This window comes from Bubalus kerabau, chromosome 9, assembly GCF_029407905.1.
Source record: "Bubalus kerabau isolate K-KA32 ecotype Philippines breed swamp buffalo chromosome 9, PCC_UOA_SB_1v2, whole genome shotgun sequence".
Lineage (NCBI taxonomy): Eukaryota > Metazoa > Chordata > Mammalia > Artiodactyla > Bovidae > Bubalus > Bubalus kerabau.
In genome coordinates this window covers 69,165,470-69,186,775 of record NC_073632.1, presented here as the reverse complement: position 1 = coordinate 69,186,775, position 21,306 = coordinate 69,165,470, and the positions used below count along the sequence as shown (strand labels likewise).

Genomic DNA, 21,306 nt, shown 5'->3' with positions numbered 1-21,306 from the left:
TAAATGCTATTGCAGAGGTATTTATCATTGCAAAGTAGTGGAGTGAGAGGTACTTGCAATGGAGGGAGCTGGAGAAGCCTGAATAGGTGGAATTAAGACTTAACTCTGATGGGTGGGTAAAGCAAAGGGAAAATTTTATAAACTAAATCCTGAGAATGCAGAAGATTTGAAGCAAAAAAGGAAACAAGTATGGCTCAAGAAAGGGATAAGTTAGCTGGAGATGAAAACCCAAAGAAAGCTTAAAATGGGCCATAGAATGTCAGACTTCATATCTTTATTTCATAAGCAATATTTATTTTTTGTACAAACAATAAGTGCACATAAAAGTGAAAAACCATCTGGAGGGTGGGGATAAACTGGCTAACTTTCCTGCATCCTTCCTTCCTATTTAAAGAGGTCTACCATTCTTGACTTCTAGGGGCTTCCTTGGTGGCTCAGCAGAAAAGAATCTGCCTGCAATGTAGGAGATGGGGGTTTGATCCCTGAGTGGGGAAGATCCCCTGAAGAGGGCATGGCAACCCACTCCAGTATTCTTGCCTGGAGATTCCCATGGACAGAGGAGCCTGGCAGGCTACAGTCCCTGACTCGCAAAGAGTCAGACACGACTGTAGCAACTGTGCATGCACACATCATTCTTGACTACATGAAACATTATGAATAAGGAAATACCATCATTAGAACCATGCTGTATCAGGGCTTCCCTAGTGGCTCAGTGGTCAAGAATCCACCTGTCAATGCAGGACACGTAAGTTTGATCCCTGATCCAGGAAGATTACACATGCTGTAAAGCAACTAAGCCTGTGTACCACAACTATTGAGCCTACGCTCTAGAGCCTGTGAGCTGCAACTGCTGAAACCCGTGTGCCCTAAAGCCTGTGTTCTGATCAAGAGAAGCCACTGCAATGAGAAGGCCATGTATTGCAACTAGAGAGTAGCCCCTGTTCACTGCAGCTAGAGAAAAAAACCCTGTGCAGCAATGAAGACCCAGAAGAGCCAGAAATATAAAAAAATAAACATTAAAAAAAAACAGAACTATACTTGTGGAGCATGTAGTCATGCAGGGTAAGAGAAGCACACAATTAAAGTAACTACTCAATGGTGTCTTATAATCATCGTCACCAGGTGACAGTGTGAGTACTTGTGTTATTACTGAAGGGGAGAACATGCCGGCCTAAAATATGCCACTTGATGTGTGGATTATTTTCAGCTGATGGCAATCAAAATCCAGAAGACTCAGGAAAAACTTTTACCTCTCCCTTAACTACCTAAAAGAATTTAGATAGGGGGCCTGGTCCAGAAAAACAGCTATTACGGTAATGTTATCTGCAAGTCCTACCTGCATGGCAGGGCAAACTTCTAAATACCACACATTAGGTTTTATTATCCTATGAGTCACTCTCCTCCCCTTTGAAGACCCAGGCCCTACTCCCACTCCTTAGCATCAGTTCAGTTCAGTCGTTTAGTCGTGTCCGACTCTGCGACCCCGTGAATCACAGCACACCAGGCCTCCCTGTCCATCACCAACTCCCGGAGTTCACTCAGACTCACGTCCATCAAGTCAGTGATGCCATCCAGCCATCTCATCCTCTGTCGTCCCCTTCTCCTCCTGCCCCCAATGCCTTCCAGCATCAGAGTCTTTTCCAATGAGTCAACTCTTCACATGAGGTGGCCAAAGTACTGGAGTTTCAGCTTTAGCATCATTCCTTCCAAAGAAATCCCAGGGCTGATCTCTTTCAGAATGGACTGGTTGGATCTCCTTGCAGTCCAAGGGACTCTCAAGAGTCTTCTCCAACACCACAGTTCAAAAGCATCAATTCTTCGGTGCTCAGCTTTCTTCACAGTCCAACTGTCACAGCCATAATGACCACAGGAAAAAACCATAGCCTTGACTAGACGGACCTTTGTTGGCAAAGTAATGTCTCTGCTTTTGAATATGCTATCTAGGTTGGTCATAACTTTCCTTCCAAGGAGTAATAGCACATAAGCCTCAACTGTCCAACTTGCTCTTGAGTCTCTTATCACAGGGGATCCTGTATGTACCAACTTAAATATGTTTTCTGCTAATTTGTCTTATGTCAATTTAATTACTAGACCAAAGAACCTAGTGCTGTGCTGAGTTGCTCAGTTGTGTCCAACTCTTTGCAACCCCATGAACTGTAGCCTGTCAGGCTCCTCTGTCCATGGGGATTCTCCAGGCAAGAATACTGGAGTGGGTTGCCATGCCCTCCTCCAGGGGATCTTGCCAACCCAGGATCTAGGTTCAAAGAATCTAGAAGAGAAGGGAAAAATTTTCCACCTCTACATTAACTTTCCACTGACTTGCTCTAGTGAGACTAACAGAGCACCCTTTCAAAGCATCTTTGATTTTATGAATTAGGTAAACAGATATTCCATCTCTCAGGAATATTCTCTGTTCCCTACATTCTTTAAAAGCCTATAAAGTATTAAAGGCCACTAAATGTTAGCCACTTAGTTGTGTCCAACTCTTTGTGACCCCATGGACTAGGGCTTGCCAGGCTCGTCTGTCCATGGGATTCTCCAGGCAAGAATACTGGAGTGGACTGCCATTCTAAGAGTGCTAATAGCAGATAAACACAATAATAAATTAAACCAGTTTAGCAAAAAGCTACTTAAGTTTGGAATGTGAATCTTAAAGTAAAACATTTTAACATGCTGTTGAAGGTTATAAACGACTAAAGGCATATTTGTTTACTGGATGCAAGTAGAAAGCATGAGAAATGTCCCCAAATGTCTCAGTTGGGAAATGGAGAATTTCTTCACCATCATTTGACAAATAAGAAATTAATCAAATCAATAAAACTTTAAATCAGTCACAAATTGCTAGTATCACAAAATTAATGTTAGTTATATATAGCAGTGGTAATTTATTTCCTATATAACAAATGTTCACAAAAAGCTTGATAAACTCCTTTTAGAAGTAAGAATAGTCACTTCATACAAATAGATGCTAGAAAAGGGAGAGAATAAAAGCTGGCTGACATTTAAAAATCAATGTCCCTAATTACTATGCATATGCATTTCAGGAAGCATGCCAATATACAATTTAGTGTCCCCCTCTTCAACTTGCCTATCTAATAACTACCTTCTAAACAAGAAATATCTTAAATATGTTAGTTACAAAGCATATATATATTTTGCTTTTTAAATCTTGTTCTTTCTCATCCATGTACATATTATTCCTTACCATAAATTATACTACCCCTTCATTTGAGTGGGTTTTAATATGTACTATAATTTAAAGGTTTGCTATGTGTAAAATAATTAATACTCTGAGAACAAAAATTCCAACTTATAAGATGGAACATTTCTTAAAATGCTTTTACCTTTCAAAAAATTATTTTGCCAGATTGTATGCATAATTATTGTCAAATAATAGGCACTGTTTCATTATGACAGGGTACTCGTATGTTATATAGCAATCACATTTCAATCCCAGAGTAAAGGCCTTAATTCACCATTGATAGATGCACTTAAATGTATATGTTAAAAAGTATGTGTTAAAGTAAAAACCCTGACTCATTTAGTACCAGGTAATGGTTTTGCAACTTCTGTTAGGTGAATATTAACATAATCTTTATACAAATGCTAATAACTCCCAAAATATTTGCTTATAACCAAATGCTTCTATGGGGCTTCCCTGGTGGCTCAGAAGTTAAAGCATCTGCCTGCAATGTGGGAGACCTGGGTTTGATCCCTGGGTCGGGAAGATCCCCTGGAGAAGGAAAAGGCAACCCACTCCAGTATTCTTGCCTGGAGAATCCTATGGACAGAGGAGCCTGGTGGGCTACAGTCCATGGGGTAGCAAAGAGTCGGACACGACTGAGTGAGCGACTTAAGGTAAGGTAAGGTAAATGCTTCTACAACGTGGCTACCAAAGACATTTTTGGAATAAGAAGTCATTATTGGGAAAAAGAAAGAAAATCTATTAGAGCTTTTGGAAAAAAGTAAAGATAGGCAAGACTGATGTTCATTTTGCTTCAATTTCCCAAATACAAATATTAACAAATATCTATTCTGGAAAGAAAGCTGCAAAATTATTTCCAGAAAATTTTCTCACATAAAGGAAAAATAAAACTTGGCAGGTAATAGAAAGAACATCATTTAAAAGAACCTCATTCATCATCATTCAGTGATGATATATCAGGCTTAGAAAAAACTGCTTTGAAAGGAAATTGAGTCTATAATTATTTCAAATTAAAAGTTTAAAAAAAGGCAAAGGGGATCTTTCTAAAAATAAGCTAAATAACTCAAAATTAACTGTTCTGTCTACAAGCCCTAATTACATTACCCACTAACTGATACATTTTTCAGCTGCAATAAAATACTTTGAAAAAACTTACAGTACCTTGAATACTGACTGACTTAAATAAAATCCCACTTCTAAGCCAAAGAGCAAGTTCCCCAAAGAGCAGACTATATCCAATACATTTAGTACTAGGAAAAAAGAGAAAGTCAAGGCACTTAGAATAGGATCAATAGGGCCCTTCTGAGTTTGAGAAAATGTACATTATTGAGAAGGCCTACATTATTCTTTGAGACTTGTAATATAATGTAAGTAAAAGCAGCATATGCCATTAGGCACAGATAAAACATGAATGAGCAAATGAATGAGTTTATTATTATCCTTACAGATTTTTCTGTAGCCTACACTTTTCTGGTTTGCTTTCTAAATCCTTGTATAAGAGTAACAAAATGCTCTAGTGCATCATGAAAAAACAAAAACCACCACCACCATGTTTAAATAAAGAATCTGTGTGTTGTTAGAAATAAATTACCTGAACATGATCTTTGTGAAATATACACTGATACAAATAACAGAAATAATATATAAGACTGGGGAAGGATAAATAAGATGCTGAAGTAAACAAAAGAAAGCTGAATCATTTTGCAAAGGTATATATGAAGAAATGAAGTTGAGCCACCAATATTCAGAAAGTAAATACTAACGTAATGTATAAGCATATACAGATGAATAATATACCACATTAAGGGAGCAACTTCAGAAGAGAGAATTTTAGCATATTCTGTAAGTCTACAAATAAAAAGAACTGTATATAAGTCCTTGAGTTCATAAACTTGTTTCGCACAGGGGTATGGGTTAGTAATTATGAAAATACATCATATGTATATAAGAATTTAAAAAACAAGTATTCCATGGATAAGGAGATACAGATTGCTCACTGTGCAAAGTTATAAATAAGAAAAGGGGAGAGGCTAGAGTGAACATAATGATATTGGATTAGAATCAAGAGGTATCAACTGGAACTCTTGGCTTTTAATAAATTCACAGATAGATAAAGATATAAATATAAGTGTGTGTGTAGGTGCATGTCAGTATACAATACATTCCTAACTCTGACAACTGACAGGGTCTGTAATGACACCCAGCAGCAATGACCCTGCTGAGGATGTCGATCTGTGTTTCCAACCATCAATCTTCACCAACTAAGACAAGAACATTTGCCTCTTTAGAGAAAAGGTTGATTCTGGACTGAGGAAGGACAATTATAAGAAGAGCCTAGAACGTCTTGTGGCACCGGGAAGTCAGGAGGTACGGACACGTGATGACAGTGCACCAAACGCTCACAGAGGCCGAACTGAAGGCGTTTCCAGCGGCCAAAGCCAAACAGCGAAATCGAATCAGAGTGCTGGCTTAGAACCCACGCAGTGAATTACTCCTAAGTCTTCAGTAATATGAGTAAGTATATCACAAAGAAGGGACAGTGGTTCTTTACATTTCAATCCCTATTAATGCACTGAGAAAGAATGAAGGAAACTGAAATTCACCATATTTGAAATATTCGCCAAAATGAAATTGAAAAAAACGTTATGATAACTATTGCTGCAAGAAAAAACCACTGAAAGATACTAAAACTAGGAGATGAAGGTAGGATGAGAAACATGACACTGGCCTAGTCTCAAAGATCCTCCCCAGAAAACACTTATTAGTTACAATACACACACACACACACACACACAGTAACTTCAGGGTACAGAAATTCAGAAAACTAACCAAATAATCAAAACCAACATGACTGCCTTACCTACCCGCCCCCTCAACATAACACAATGCACCTAGAAGGGCACTCTATCACTTCCATGGTGTTCTTCTCTAAAAGTATCCCCTCAAAAAGATCAACCTAAGGGGCATTCTATATAATAACTAATATTCTTCAAAAAGTGTTAAGAGCATGAAAAGCACAAGTGAGGTACTGTCACAGATTATAATAAGATTATATTAAGGAGACATGAAGCCAAACATAAAAAAATATAGGGTTGCATTTATATAAGTTTCAAAATCAGGCAAAACCAAACCCCAGTGTTTGGAGTTGGATACCTAAATAATAAAAGTATAAAAAAGAGCAAGAAAGCACAGATGTACAGACAACGGTCATCTTTGGTGGGAGAGAGAAGCTTGTGAATGAGAAGTAGCATACTGGAGGCATCTAGGGTGATAGCAACATTTTCCTTCTTGTTCTGAGTAATGGTTAAATGTGTGTTGGTTACATGAAATTTCATGAAGCTGTACATTTATGTTTTACATATTTTTTGCATATATATATATTACATATATATACATATAGTATTAAATGTATACTATAATACTATAAAAGGTCTTTATATAAAAAGCACAAAGAAAAAAAAAAACACAAGCAATCAGTAAGAGAATAATAGTGACTCCTAAATGAGGGGTACATTACTAATTGGTATATCAACATATTTTAATATTCTTGTATAAATAGATGAGTGTTTTAAGAGATGAACTTCTAGGGAATCCACAAGTCACTCTCTCTACTTCTTAGAGCATGCATTCGTGCTAAGTTGCTTCAGTCGTGTCCAACTCTTCACGACCACATGCACTGTAGCCCACCAGGCTCCTCTGTCCATGGAATTCTCCAGGCAAGAATACTGAAGTGGGCTGCCATGCCCTCTTCCAGGGGATCTTCCCGACCCCTGCTGAGTACTGGAGCTACAAATTCTACGGAATAAATATAATATGAAAACAGAGAACTCACATATCTGGGCATGATGGTATAACGGTTTTAAATGGAAAAACATTAAAATTTTTTTAAAAAGAAACACAAGTACATTAAAAATGTACAGATAAAATTTCTACTTCCAGCCAAGGATAAGGGTAGTAAGAACTGAATTAGGTCCTACTCCCTCTAACCAACTAAAAACACAATGTCGTACAATGGTTTTCAGAAATTGGTCAAAAGGTAGCACAGGTCAGTGGTACCCATAGAAAGGAAACAAGTAAGTGAGTCCTACCACTACCCCAGCTTACCACCTGGAGCTTTCAGATCACAGTGTCCATAAAGCCTAACACACTTACTGTCTGAGTCTCCGAAGAAAAAAATTGCCAACCCCATTTCAAGACAAATGAAAGCACACATCTATGAGAAGACTTGTACCCAAGTCTCACAGCAGCTTTATTTGTAATAGCCAAGACTGAAAATACCTCAAATGTCCATCTGCACACAGGTGAAGAGATAAGTAAACTGTGACACAGCTATACAACAACAGGCTACTCAGCAATAAAAAGAAATTGACTATTGATACATGTAACAATATGGATGAATCTAATGTTAAAAGAAGCAGGCGGAGAGGGAACACACATATTGTGTGTTTCCATTTATTTAAGATTCTAGAAAATGAATACCAACAGCATGGTTGCCAGAAAAGGGCATGAAGGGTGCTGGAGGAGAGAGGGAGAGAAGGATTAACAAAGGGCAGGAGGAAACTCTGCAGGGTGATGGGTATGTCCATTATCTTGTTCCAGGAGTGGTCATTTCACACTTAAAAATCTAAGTGCACACTTAAACTATGTACAGTTTATCATATATCAATTACTTTTCAATAAATCACGACGGTGTGATCACTCATCTAGAGCCAGACATCCGGGAATGTGAAGTCAAGTGGGCCTTAGAAAGCATCACTACGAACAAAGCTAGCGGAGATGATGGAATAACAGTTGAGCTAGTTCAAATCCTGAAAGATGATGCTGTGAAAGTGCTGCACTCAATATGCCAGCAAATTTGGAAAACTCAGCAGTGGCCACAGGACTTGAAAAGGTTAGTTTTCATTCCAATCCCAAAGAAAGGCAATGCCAAAGAATGCTCAAACTACCACACAATTGCACTCATCTCACATGCTAGTAAAACAATGCTCAAAATTCTGTAAGCCAGGCTTCAGCAATATGTGAACCGTGAACTTCCTGATGTTCAAGCTGGTTTTAGAAAAGGCAGAGGAACCAGAGATCAAATTGCCAACATCCGCTGGATCATAGAAAAAGCAAGAGAGTTCCAGAAAAACATGTATTTCTGCTTTATTGACTATGCCAAAGCCTTTGACTGTGTGGATCACAATAAACTGTGGAAAATTCTGAAAGAGATGGGAATACCAGACCACCTGATCTGCCTCTTGAGAAATCTGTATGCAGGTCAGGAAGTAACAGTTAGAACTGGACATGGAACAACAGACTAGTTCCAAATATGAAAAGGAGTACGTCAAGGCTGTGTATTGTCACCCAGCTTATTTAACTTATATGCAGAGTACATATGAGAAATGCTGGACTGGAAGAAACACAAGCTGGAATCAAGATTGCCAGGAGAAATATCAATAACCTCAGATACGCAGATGACACCACCCTTATGGCAGAAAGTGAAGAGGAACTCAAAAGCCTCTTGATGAAAGTGAAAGAGGAGAGTGAAAAAGTTGGCTTAAGCTCAACATTCAGAAAACAAAGATCGTGGCATCTGGTCCCATCACTTCATGGGAAATAGATGAGGAAACAGTGGAAACAGTGTCAGACTTTATTTTTCTGGGCTCCAAAATCACTGCAGATGGTGACTGCAGCCATGAAATTAAAAGACGCTTACTCCTTGGAAGGAAAGTTATGACCAACCTAGATAGCATATTCAAAAGCAGAGACATTACTTTGCCAACAAAGGTCCGTCTAGTCAAGGCTATGGTTTTTCCAGTGGTCATGTATGGATGTGAGAGTTGGACTGTGAAGAAGGCTGAGCGCCGAAGAATTCATGCTTTTGAACTGTGGTGTTGGAGAAGACTCTTGAGAGTCCCTTGGACTGCAAGGAGATCCAACCACTCCATTCTAAAGGAGATCAGCCCTGGGATTTCTTTGGAGGGAATGATACTGAAGCTGAAACTCAGTACTTTGGCCACCTCATGCGAAGAGTTGATTCATTGGAAAAGACTCTGATGCTGGGAGGGATTGGGGGCAGGAGGAGAAGGGGACGACAGAGGATGAGATGGCTGGATGGCATCACGGACTCGATGGACGTGAGTCTGAGTGAACTCCGGGAGCAGGTGATGGACAGGGAGGCCTGGCGTGCTGCAATTCATGGGGTCTCAAAGAGTCAGACACGACTGAGCGACTGAACTGAACTGAACTGAAAGTTGTAAAAAGTAATGTACAAACTTCACCTTCCATATTTTACTAAATATATTTTAAAAAAAGAAACTATAAATGTTCACAGGCCACATAGCAAACTGAGTCTACGAATAATTCTTACCAATCCACCTAGATCATTCTTAAATGGCAAGTTGGTTTTTTTGAAGAACTGCCTGTGCAAACAGGAAGCAGAATAGTCTGAAAAGTGGATTTTAACAAGGAAATGATTTAACACATATAGTTCCCCACATGCTTTATTATCTACTGATCATAAGAATTATGCTATAGTTTACTTCTACCTACAAAAGGAGAGAGAGGAGAGTGATTTATATAGGGATTAGCCTCAAATCTAAATATCTGAAATTATGTGAACATCACCATATCCATAAATTTTCACCTTTTTGAAAACTGACTCCAAGATGTATATGTAAAGCACATTTGTAAAAAAAAAAAAAAAAGTGACTAAAACTTTCGTTTCCTGTATTGGGAAATTCTGAATCTTATTTTATTTTCTCCCTCTATTTTTATTGTACAAGTTTCCCTTGAATACTCTGAATAAGACTTTGACCGTCAGCCTTCCTTTTTCCCTGGGAAAAAGTAGGAACATTATGCTAAGGGGCCATTTCTGCAGAAAAGTATAAAAGATGCCATGGAGACAAGAAACAGAGAAATTTAAGCTGAGTGGATATAATTCACAATCCATTTTTTTTCTGTCTAAATTATAGTACCATGTCACATATTACCAGCTATTTCAATAATAGCTATGATCAATCAAAGAGAGAAATGTCGTTTTTTAAAATCACAGACCCCAGAATGACTAAGACTGTTATATTCTACATTGAAAAGAATTACTGCAAATCTGAATTTCAGATTCATAGAACCCTCCACAAAATGTTGACACATGAACTGTAAAAACTACCAGAAACTGCCTATATGTCTCCATTGATAGAATATGCATTATATTGATTTTCTCTTCACTATTAATTTTAATTTGAATACTCTTCTAAATATTACATATGCATCCCTTTCCTTAAAATATAAATGATGGTAGATATTGAATTAGTATTTTTTCATTGCTAAGGCATGTATTAGCTATTTTTATTAAGTAATTAATTCTTTATCATTTTCAAGACTCCACTTATGAAAGTGCCTATTTTGAGTGACAGACAGTTCCTGCCTTAATTCAGTGTATTTTTTTGTTCAAACAGAGTAACTTTTGACTGGCTTAGTTTATAAAGTCCTTGATGGAACTTTTTACCTAGTTGAATAGCTCATGTAAAAGAATTTAAACTATAACAATTCACTTTAACCTTTATTTTGAAATCTGTTCAAAACACATTGATAACTAATGAACTATTTTTAATTACTTCAAATTTAAAAGTGACCAGAATACTATACTGCACATCAATTATTTGCTTATAAATCAATATTTATCCTTGATATACACCTTGATCAACTAACAAAGGTCAACATAATGTGTGAGATAGTTTAACTTCAGTAATGTAACAACCATAATCTAGTCTAAGTATATTTAAGATGAAGTTTCAGAATATCATATGCTGGGCTGACAACAGGAAATTATGAGATATTCATAAGTAAGACATCACTAGATGGTGATGCTATAAAGCATGATACTAAATGTTACCCAGCTGCCTAGGACCATATTTTATAAATGACTGAAAGACCCTCATGCCTTTACAGTGAAATCAATTTGATTACTCCCCCAAAACAAGATAGAAGTCTGAAAACATTATGCTAAGTGAAAGAAGCCAGTCATAAAAGGACAAATATTGTATATTCCACTCATATGAGGTGCACAGCACAGTCAAATTCATAGACAGAAAGCAGAATAGCAGTTACCAAGACCAAGGTGAGAAAGGAACAGTTACTGTTTAATGGGTACCGAGTTTCTGTTTAAAATGATCAAAAAGTTCTGGAAACTGACAATGGTGATGGTTGTACTGTACTGGGTACTTAAGATCACTGATTTGTAGAATTAAAAAATGGTTACAGAGGTATGTTTCATGTTATGTATATTTTATAACAATTTTAGGAAGTCCCAAAATACCATTCCTAAAATACAAGTCTATCAACAACTTCAAACATTTTTCTCTTAGTGATTTCCAAAGAGATTGTTCCAGACCTCCTCCTGTCTCTAAATCTCCTTAAATCATCCCTTTCTCCTCTCATTCCAAAAAACACTTTCATTTTTCATTGAATGGAGAAGCCTCAGTCTTGAGGTACCAGTTTATCTATTTTACAATTCATCTGTTCAGTTCAGTTTAGTCGCTCAGTCATGTCCGACTCTTTGCGACCTCATGAATTGCAGCACGCCAGGCCTCCCTGTTCATCACTAACTTCCGAAGTTCACTCAAACTCACATCCATCAAGTCAGTGATGCCATCCAGCCGCCATCTCATCCTCTGTTGTCCCCTTCTCTTCCTGCCCCCACCCTCCCAGCATCAGGTGAGTCCTCCCAATGAGTCAACTCTTTGCATCAGGTGGCCAAAGTACTGGATTTCAGCTTTAGCATCATTCCTTCCAAAGAACACCCAGGATTGATCTCCTTCAGAATGGACTGGTTGGATCTCCTTGCAGTCCAAGGGACTCTCAAGAGTCTTCAACACCACAGCTCAAAACCATCAATTCTTTGGCGCTCACCTTTCTTCACAGTCCAACTCTCACATCCATACATGACCACTGGAAAAACCATAGCCTTGACTAGACGGACCTTTGTTGGCAAAGTAATGTCTCTGCTTTTGAATATGCTATCTAGGTTGGTCATAACTTTCCTTCCAAGGAGTAAGCGTCTTTTAATTTCATGGCTGCAATCACCATCTGCAGTGATTTTGGAGCCCAGAAAAATAAAGTCTGACACTGTTTCCACTGTTTCCTCATCTGTTTCCCATGAAGTGATGGGACCAGATGCCACGATCTTTGTTTTCTGAATGTTGAGCTTAAGCCAACTTTTTCACTCTCCTCTTTCACTTTCATCAAGAGGCTTTTGAGTTCCTCTTCACTTTCTGCCATAAGGGTGGTGTCATCTGCGTATCTGAGGTTATTGATATTTCTCCCGGCAATCTTGATTCCAGCTTGTGCTTCTTTCAGCCCAGTGTTTCTCATGATGTACTCTGCATATAAGTTAAATAAGCAGGGTGACAATATACAGCCTTGACCTACTCCTTTTCCTATTTGGAACTAGTCTGTTCTTCCATGTCCAGTTCTAACTGGCGCTTCCTGACCTGCATATAGGTTTCTTGAGAGGCGGGTCAGGTGGCCTGGTATTCCCATCTCTTTCAGAATTTTCCACAGTTTATTGTGATCCACACAGTCAAAGGCTTTGGCATAGTCAATAAAGCAGAAATAGATGCTTTTCTGGAACTCTCTTGCTTTTTCTATGATCCAGCGGATGTTGGCAATTTGATCTCTGGTTCCTCTGCCTTTTCTAAAACCAGCTTGAACATCAGGAAGTTCACGGTTCACATATTGCTGAAGCCTGGCTTACAGAATTTTGAGCATTGTTTTACTAGCATGTGAGATGAGTGCAATTGTGTGGTAGTTTGAGCATTCTTTGGCATTGCCTTTCTTTGGGATTGGAATGAAAACTAACCTTTTCAAGTCCTGTGGCCACTGCTGAGTTTTCCAAATTTGCTGGCATATTGAGTGCAGCACTTTCACAGCATCATCTTCCAGGATTTGAAAGAGCTCAACTGGTATTCCATCACCTCCACTAGCTTTGTTCGTAGTGATGCTTTCTAAGGCCCACTTGACTTCATATTCCAGGATGTCTGGTTCTAGGTGAGTGATCACACCATTGTGACTATCTGGGTCGTGAAGATCTTTTTTGTACAGTTCTTCTGTGTATTCTTGCCACCTCTTAATATCTTCTGCTTCTGTTAGGTCCATAGCATTTCTGTCCTTTATTGAGCCCATCTTTGCATGAAATGTTCCCTGGTATTTTTAATTTTCTTGAAGAGATCTCTAGTCTTTCCCATTCTGTTGTTTTCCTCTATTTCTTTGCATTGATCGCTGAGGAAGGCTTTCTTAGCTCTCCTTGCTATTCTTTGGAACTCTGCATTCAGATGCTTATATCTTTCCTTTTCTCCTTTGCTTTTTGCTTCTCTTCTTTCCAGAGCTATTTGTAAGGCCTCCCCAGACAGCCATTTTGGTTGTTTGCATTGCTTTTCCATGGGGATTGTCTTGATCCCTGTCTCCTGTACAATGTCACGAACCTCAGTCCATAGTTCATCAGGCACTCTATCAGATCTAGTCCCTTTAATCTATTTCTCACTTCCACTGTATAATCATAAGGGATTTGATTTAGGTCATACTTGAATGGTCTAGTGGTCTACAAATTCATCTGTATTTCTATACAAACATCTTAGCCTTCCTTTTCATCCCCTTGCTTAAGCTGTCCAGCCCTCCATTGACTTAATACCTTCCCAAATTGAACACTTATTATTTTCTCGTCAAAGATCTGTAATCTTCTATTTTCTCCCACTCTGCCAATTAACAAGGAGGGTTACAAGGGCAGGAATGGCCATTCTGAAGTTGAGTCAACTAAAAATCACTATATAATGGATAACATTTGTGGAAGTAATCTATCCTGAGACAGATGACTCATAGATGAAGATTTCTAGGTCTTTTTTGTTCAGAGTGTTATAATGCTGTGGAAAAGGTGGCTGAAAAATTACACTGTATGTCTGATTCCCAACTTTGGTGCTTATTATCCATACAACTTCAGGCAACTCATTTAGATCCTTTGTAGGCTCAGTATTTTGTTGGCAAATGGTTATGACTTAACTTCACAGAAATGTTTTGAGGGTTAAATGAAATAATGTATTTAATATTCATACAATCTAACCTAAATCAGTGGAATACATTAAATGACCCAAAGTATATTTACAAAATACAGGATGTTTTAAAAAGAAGAAAAAATGAATTGACTTGGATAAAATCATCTGTCAGAATGTATATGATCCACACATATCTACATGTAAGAAAAGAGGGAGAAAAAGAAAGAGGCAGATAGTCAGAAAGGAAGATAGAGACTGGCTGACACAATGAACAGAGATGAACCGTTTGGATGCTGCTGCTGCTGCTGCTAAGTCACTTCAGTCGTGTCCAACTCTGTGCAACCCCATAGATGGCAGCCCAACAGGCTCCTCTGTTCCTGGGATTCTCCAGGCAAGAATACTGGAGTGGGTTGCCATTTCCTTCTCCAATGCATGAAAGTGAAAAGTGAAAGTGAAGTCGCTCAGTCGTGTCCCACTCTTAGCGACCCCATGGACTGTAGCCTACCAGGCTCCTCCATCCATGGGATTCTCCTGGCAAGAGTACTGGAGTGGGTTGCCATTGCTTTCTCAGAAATGCATATACTAATGTGGAAGAGACCTAATTTTCTAAGCTCTGGATGAAATATCCTTCAAGATTACCTAACTCTTTTTCTTTGATCACAAAGTCACAAAAGAATGTCTTCTAAGGACTGAATAACTATCTGAGTAGTTAGAAATGATGCTGTAAACAGATACCTCAGTATGAATGTATATCGGCTTCCTCAGTGGCTCGGTGGTAAAGAATCCGCCTGCAATTCAGGAGAAATGGGTTCGATCTTTGGGTTTGGAAGATCCACTGGAGGAGGAAATGGCAACCGACTCCAGTATTCCTGCCTGGATAATCCCATGGATAGAGGAGCCTGGTGGGCTACAATCCATGGGGTCACAAAGAATCGGACACAACTGAGCACACACACATGTATGTATATGTATTTATACTGCATGTGTGTACATACACATCTACATGTAATGATATACAGTTGACCCTTGAACAACACACTTTAGGGGCACCGACCATCAGCAAAGTAAAAAAGCTGAATATAACTCACAGTCTACCCTCCCCACACAGAGTTCCTCATCTATAGACTGAAACTATCATGGATCCTGTTGGACTGTAGTATTGTGTCTTAAAAAAAAAAAAGAAAAGAAAAACACATATAAGTGGATCTGAGCAATTGAAACCTGTCTTGTTCAAGGGTCAAGTGTATTACTATAAATTAGTACTGATAGTTACAAAGTCACAAAAACTATAATAATTATAGTTGTTACTTACTGAGAACCTCATTGTACAAGACCCTTTGCTAAGCTTAATTTTACATTACATGGTCTTCTCTCTGGTATGAATTTCAATTTGAATACTCTTTTAGTGTTAGGAATTTAGATTTGTCATTTAATCTTGTCAAAGAATCCCATGAGTTAGGTGACATTATTATCCCCATTTAATAGATGCAAAAGCTAATAGAAATTACTAATTGGCCTAAGAGCACACAACTTGTAAGAGGTCAAACTGGGAATCAAACTGCTTTTCCTCTGGCTCTTTGTTCTTAATTCTCACACTGTACAGGCACTGTTCTTTAATAATTAAGAAGTTTGGTTAAGGATAATTAATTCCTCACAACACAATCAATGATGAGGGATAGAATCAGTTTGGGGTTAGCAACGCGCTAGCCAACCTCTTCAGATGTGTAGAGTACCTCCTCCTCAGTCAGTGTGGTTTACTTCTTTAAGAGGAGAAACAAAGGGTAAAAAAGAAAAGTCAACAAGGGAGGGAAATCGGTCAATCCTCTATTCAATCTTGGCTCTTCCCCATCTTCCTTCTCTTTATGAAGTTGAACCATTTATTATGTATCATTTACTTATGGTATATTTCCGACTCTAGGCCAGGTATCAGAGACATAAAGATGATCCCTGCCTTGGGACTCTTATTCTTCAAAAGAGGTAGAAGGTTTGAAATATTCGAAGTATAATAAACTGAGATAAACTGGTAAATTCTCTAACAGGCCCACAGAAACTATGCAGTGCAGTAATCTTCTGACTACTTAAGACTTTTAAACCCTGAAAGTAGAGGGTTGCAGATTAAGTGTAAAATCACACACTGGTTTTCAGGGACTTCCTTTAGGTGCATGCCCTCAATGTAAGACCCAACACTGGAACCACTGATAAGAGTCTTCATATTTTAAGACTCTTATCAAATGCCATGAAGTGTCATCATATAGCATTTTACATTATAATCCCAGACCGCCAGTACAGTGCCCTGACACAAGGCGCATGATCAATGGTTGCTCGGTAAGTGGGAAAAAAAAAATTAAACAGAAGAAAAAAACCAAAGCAAACAAAGAACAACCCATATGTCCTTAGGGAAGAACTAACCACTGAAATTAAGTTACTTAAAATACTGAAAAATATAATGCAGATTTTTAAATAAATGAATATGAAGCAAATTTATATGTAGATGACTTTGCCATAAAATATTTTGATATGCACAACCAAAACTGACAGCTGATGTTCTAGTATGATCTAAATAAGATAAGATTACATGGTTTGGGGGAATTTAGAATAGGATTTCCACAAATGAGATGACAGATGAGGCATAACAGAAATAAGGAAGAAGCTTAACAGGTTCTGAAAATTCTTCTTCAGTCTAGTTTTAAAAAAATAAACCTGAGATATTTATGCAAAATTTTTAAATGTTGCTGTATTACATCCTTACTAGAATCTAAAACATCTTAAAGCACCTGTGGCATAACTGTCAACAAACATTGTCTTATAAATGCTCTGATTATGAGTAGTAGGGCCCAAAGTAATTTATTTCTGAGCTCAAACAAATATTTCACTTTATTTCCTAAAGTTCTGTTATATTAATATTACAGAACTCACAAGTTCAGCCTCCTTTTCACTTTCCATCAAGTGTTACTCCTAACAATTTTAATTTTAAAATAGCCTCTTTCTGAGACTAGAATTTCTGCATCAAGAGGGTGATTTGATACTGAATTACTGGGATAAGAATGGGGAAAATGGGAGAGCAGAGGAGGGAGGAGGAGTCGGGAGAACAACATAAGAGATACCAACAACAGAAGGACTGCAGTTAAATGGCCAAGAGAGATTTAATCCGCTAATGTTCCTTGTCTCCAAAAGCATAAAAGTTGTTCTTGTGACTTTTTTCCTTAATTAAAAAGAACAAGGCGGCAGTGGCAGGCAAGTAGCATGAGGCAAGTCTTAGAATCGATATGAACATCGAGCATGTCATAAATGCAGTGAGATGCCCTTTTAATAGGGAGGGAGAGGAACAGTAAGTATGCTTTGGGTGATTCAATGAGGTAAAGCAATGGGTTGCCTCCCTGAAATCAGATTAATTTTACAAGAAAGTGAAGTTGTCTTTACATTTTATATTACAAGGTACAGTGCTTATAAGAATAACAATCTCTACCATCAGAAAAACACAGAGCTAATGAGAAGGAACAGACACTGAATATATCTATTATATACAAGGAATCTAGAAATTGCTGCATAGAATATGGCTATTATACTAATTGCCAATATTTATTACTATATATGAACAACAGCACTGATAAGATTTCCTGCCAGATGGCAGGTAAGAAGGGCCTATTAATATGATTCTGTAATTTAAATGGTTACAAGCAGCAAACTGAAAACTAAAAAAACTTTCAACTAGTACTGTTTTAAAATAGAATTCTACTACAATACCTGAAAATAGCAAGCACATTTATAGTATTTCATAAGGTAAAATAAATTTAGTAAGGTAATATCAAGGTAGCTTAAAATAAAGCAAACAACTCCGTATATGTGCATGACACAAATAAAAGTAAAATCTAAAGGTGCACGGTTACTGCAGGAAATTAACTGTTTCACAAGTACTTACTAACAGGTTAAGTTTCAACGTTTTGTCATTCATTAGAGAGGTACTCAAAAGATTATGTATGGCAGTCTAAAGTGAAGACACACTGAAGAGAAATGGCAACTAGACCCTTTTTAGGTGCTACTGCCATAACTAATGGAGAAGGAAATGGCAACCCAGTTCAGTATTCTTGCCTGGAGAATCCCATGGATGCCATAACTAAAATTATCCAGAATACTTTGCTTTCTTTTTTTCTAATAGCATATGTTGTTTTTTAGTTGGTAAGCCATGTCCAACTCTTTTGCTACTCCACCCGCCAGGATCCTCTGTCTCCTCTCCATGTCTTGCATCTCCTGCATTGGCAGGCGGGTTCTTGAACCCTAGTGCCAATAGAGTACATATAATATTATCTATAAACTACCTACCAGTGATGCTTTTAAAGTACCTACAAAATATGCATTTATTGAAAGTTTTATCCATAGTTTAAAAGCAATCTGACTAAGTGTAACTCAAACTATATAGTTACTTACAATGATGATGAGCACAGTACTTTGAATTATAACCATTTCGGGCTATGAAGAACACTTATAAAAACAACCTCACACATGTAATACAGATTGAAGTGAAATTTCTAATGGATCAAGTATATGTCTGACTACAAATAGGATGGTTCACTTGAAGCTATGGATTCTTCATACATCTCTTTTAAGGCAGGGAAGAGAGTTGCTGGGTGCTGGGGGCAAAAAAGTTTAGTCTTAGAGGGCAGGAGTTTTGTCTCTTAGGTCTAACAGTTTACACATGCAGAATAGCAAACGTTTATGAAGAAAAAAATCTTTAAGGTAAAATATGTTTCTTGATCCCATGGGATTCTGGCAAATCAGCCATACTGCTAGGCAGTCTATTATCTTCCCTATGGACTGTAGCCTGCCAGGCTTTTCTATCTATGGAATTCTCCAGGGAAGAATACTGGAGTGGGTAGCCATTCCCTTCTCCAGGGGATCTTTCCAACCCAGGGATTGAATCCAGGTCTCCTACATTGCAGGCAGATTCTTTACCATCTGAGCCACCAGGGAAGCTCCTGGTCAAATGTTATGACTGATGAAAAATATTTCGAAAATATTGTTAGTCACAGCTATGAAAAACCTTAGGAAGTACAACTGACATATAGGACATAAAAGATGCAAAAGCAAGAGTGATTTCATCAAAGGATTAAGAAAATTATAGTGGGATCTTTATGACTTTTCAAGGGAAGAGAAAAGAGGATGGAAAGGGCGAGGCAGAGGGCAAGTGAACAAGTCTGAGGGCTTTCATTCTTTCAGGCAAGGAAATGGATAAGAACTGTTTCTCAGAAGATAGGTAAGCAGTTCTCTGAAATATGGAGCTACAAACCAGGTGAAATCCTAGCTGGTATCACTATCTTAAGACTCTGATGGCAAGCCTTTCAAACCATGGCAAATGCTATTTCCAAAGCATTTATAGCCTCTCCAAAGTACAAAAGGCCTTCAAAGTCCTAGGTACCCTGTTTTAACTTGGAACAATAGATTCTACCCTCAAGAATATTATTTTCTTAGTGAAAGACACCAACAAAAACAAAAAAAAGCCAAGCTCCATAATTCAATGTAATATGTTGAATACACAGCAGAATGCTCAAGAGGTCCACCAAGTTAAGAATTCCCCTGACTTATGGTTGCCTTGTCTTTCTCATGTTGTTTCTTTTCTTTTTTTCAATAGTATATTTGAATTGATACCATACCTATACATTTTGTAATTCAGGTTAAGAGCTTAAGGTTTTCCTTGACCAGGCAGAAGATTCCAGTGAAGGAAGGACTGGGGGAAGGAGGCAGCCTTTCAGACTATACACTCCAAGAGCTCTCTCTCCCACACAACCGTGACAAGCTGTTTCTTTCTAATCCCTGTTCTGCATCACTGAGTCCTAGAGGGTTTCTGCAGCCAGCACAGTTCACCCTAGTCATCTGGTTACCTCACTGACCACCATCCCCAGGGAAACAGCCCTGCTTTCCAGGGCACAAACCAAGGAAGGCCATGTGAGGATATAGCCTGGAAGAGGGCCCTCATGAAGAACCCAACCATGCTGGCACCCTTATCTCAGACTTTTAACCTCCAGAACTATTAAGAAATGGGAAGGGAGTCTCAGGGAGAAGGGATACATGTATATGTATGGCTGAGCTCCTTTGCTATCCACCTGGAACTATCACAACACTGTTTAATGGGCTAAACTCCAATATAAGATAAAAAGTTAAATAAATAAAATAAGTGTTCTTTATAAGAGAGTCCCTTGAACAGCAGGGAGATCAAATCAGTCAATCTTAATGGAAATCAACCTTGAAAATTCACCGAAAGAACTGATGCTGAAGCTGAAGCTCCAAAACTTTGGCCACCTGATACAAAGAGCAGATTCGTTGGAAAAGACCCTGATGCTGAAAAAGATTGAGGGCAGGAGGAGAAGGAGGCGACAGAGGATAGGATGGTTGGATGGCATCACTGACTCAATGGACATGAGTTTGAGCAAACTCTGAGAGATGGTGAAGGACAGGGAAGCTTGGCATGCTGCAGTCCATGGGATTGTAAAGAGTCATACGCGACTTAGTGACTGAACAATAACAAGTGTTGTTTAAGTCATCCAGTCTGTGGTACCTGTTACAGCAACCTTAACTAAGACACCCTCAGCAAGATTAAATGTACTTTGTAAAATGGATTTATAATATGAATTTGTTAAGCAACAAAAGTGAACTTCTACTCAACCTGTGTGGAAACTATACCCAGAATTCCAAAAGAGTCTAATCCAAAATAACAAGGTTTTATTACACTCAAGTATTTAAATGAACCATATGTGGTCTAAAGGTTAAGACCTTTAGGTTTTTTTAATTTAAAAAATAACCAATAGAAATTATACAGGAGCTAGGGTTCAAACACAGTATAGAAAATCCTGAAAGGAGGGCATTATAGAACAAAAGCACAACTCTAAGTTCAGGGTACCAAAGTTAAGGTATTTCTTTATGTGTCAAGAAAAGACTTTTTCTATGGATCTTTATTTTCCTAGCTACACAATGAAAGTTTTAAACTATCAAAAAAATGACCAATAGATTTATTATGATAAAGGGAATGAAATATAAATAAAAGATTATATTTGTATAAAATGGCTACCTTATGTATTAGAC

The 21,306-nt window shown here is 38.1% G+C and overlaps 1 protein-coding gene across 3 annotated transcripts in view; it reads right to left on the bottom strand.

Annotated features, from left to right (window-relative positions):
• Nucleotides 1-21,306, bottom strand: part of RNGTT (RNA guanylyltransferase and 5'-phosphatase) — a 239,108-nt gene that overhangs the window by 47,913 nt on the left and 169,889 nt on the right. The gene's annotated exons all lie outside the window — the stretch shown is intronic.